The sequence below is a fragment of the Anneissia japonica genome, unplaced genomic scaffold, assembly GCF_011630105.1.
Source record: "Anneissia japonica isolate Jap-2015-1 unplaced genomic scaffold, ASM1163010v1 scaffold287755_len519135_cov135, whole genome shotgun sequence".
Lineage (NCBI taxonomy): Eukaryota > Metazoa > Echinodermata > Crinoidea > Comatulida > Comatulidae > Anneissia > Anneissia japonica.
Window position 1 is genome coordinate 369,734 of NW_022704004.1, and position 2,350 is coordinate 372,083.

Below are 2,350 nucleotides of genomic sequence, written 5' to 3' on the forward strand. Positions count from 1 at the left end.
ACGCTCTGCCGCGAGATCGAACGGATGAGATCGAAGATCGACGATCTGGTAACGGGAAAGATCGACGTGGCTCGGGAGCCGAGGGATTACGAACGAAGGGAAAAGGATGTCGGCGAGCAGAGAAATGTTGGGTCTCTCTCATCGGAAGATCGATGCAAGGTCTTGGAGGAACAAGTGTCGAGCTTGGCCAGGGAAAACGCCTAACTTTCGAAACAGCTGAAAGAAGTCATAAGCATGAACACCAGATGGCAACGGTACTCGGATCAACGCGAAGCGCACGTTATCAAGCTTACGGGAGAAATCCAGTCGCTTTCTGCGAGAAACAAAATGTTGCAGAGGGATTGCGGCGAACTGCGCGTGGGCCTGGATAAAAAATGCCGAGAGCTTGATGACTTGCGTTTCGCAAAAACTAACGAAAGTTCCGTCGTCTGGGAAGTTTCGTACGAGAAGGAAGAGGAGGAGGAAGAGCCGTTGAGATGTCCCAGGTGTTTCAAAGCTTACACCGTCACGGAACACGCTTCGTTGATGGAGCACGTCTTCGATTGCAACGGCGGACACGACGAAGATTTCGATGTAGATGTATTTTATTAATGAAAATGAAAATAAATAACACAAGCAAACCACATTTAACGTTTCAAGTTTCATTTCTTTTATTGCAGTTATTAATTCAATAGTTTACAATCATTTCCTCAATCAAATCTTCCATGATGTGGGCGAACGCGCGATCCAGTTTGGTCGGCGACACGGGTTTGTCGACGACCGAAGTCTCCCAGATCGTTCTCCATGTATTTTTCGACCGTTTCAATCCTTCGGTCGAGTTCCTTCATGCTTCTGTGCGATCGCAACATGAAATCCTTCTTCCACCTCTCCGCCAGATCGTGGCGTACGACGGACGCCAGGCGATTGGCCAGATCCTCCACGTGTGTCGTCGCGTCTTTCGTTCTCTTTTCGACGAGCTTCTTCGTTTGCTCGAGTTCCCCTATCTCCTGTCGGACAGACTCGGCTATGTCGGCAGCGCGAACGTCTCCGACGGATCCGTCAGTCAGATGCAGAGCGTACCCTTTTCTGACAGTCTCTCCGGTGGTGCCTAAACACAGGGTCACGTCTATCCACAAGGAGTTGGATTGCGGGCAAGCGACGATGTTCGGTTCCAACACCCTCCGCGTGCAATTCGAAATTTTGCAGATCGAATTCAAGAGGATCGGTCTTGGCTGATTGCACAGTTCGTAGAGGAGGTGAAACGTCCTCCTCGTCGGCTCGTTCGTCTCGAAAATCTTCACGGCGTACAGGCGACTTTCGTTACAGTCCTCTCTCAGGATCCTCCACCACAGCACGGAAGGCTTGCCGCATACACCGCAGTCCCTGTTGAGGTCGAACGAGCATAAGATCTTGTCGCCTAACATCATCTTCACTTTCCACGTTTTGCTTAAGGTCGTCAGCGTCGGTCGATTTCGATCGGGTCCGTAAATTTCGTTTAGAAGGTCGACGACCGTTCTGTCGAACGTGAAGGGTTCGCACAATCGCAGCACGCCCATCCAATCGGCGTTCGGTATCTTGCCGTCTCGGTGATACAGCAACAGATGCTTGACGAACAGATTTATTTCCCGCAACGCGAATTTAGACGTCCGACCTAGTAATCTTGGGATCACTATCATCTCGGCCAATCTGAGCTGCTAGATCAAAGACGAGCCGATGTACGCGCTCAAGGCTATGACGTCCGCGTATCGAGTCACGTCTGCGAAGGTGAACTTGTCGCGATAAGAATCGCCGTCCATGTATACCAGAAACCTCCGGTAGCGGAGGTGGTGAACGGCAAGACTTCCGACATGTCGATGCTCACCTGCGTGGCGTTCGTTTTCATGATGCCCGAAAATCGGCACAGGTCTCCTATCGGCCTGTAGAAGTAGATTCTGCCTCGTCTGTCTTTCACGTAAAACGCATTTCTTCCCATCTCGGAACAAAATGAAAGTACAATGAAGACCAATTGTTATATATTTAACAAATACAACGATAACTTAAAAATAATTACGCGCACACATGCTTAATTCTTGTTTTCTTCCTTTAATTCTTGTTTTTCTTTTGTTTTCGTAAACTTTCTCCGGAACGTTTGCAGCAGACTTTCTTCCGACGTCCAGACGAACGCGACGCTGCGCGTTTCCGTTCGCTTGCAGATTCTTCCTGTGAATTCTGTAAGTTTCTTCGAACGTCACCCTTGCCGCCGCCTCCGATCTGCTCTGCACACTTCGCACCGGGAACGTTGAAAGCAATGGATCTGAAACGAAGAATTAAAAAAACAAATGTTATTAATGTTTTTTCCTGCTCGACCTCCAACAAAAAAAATCGTCCGTCA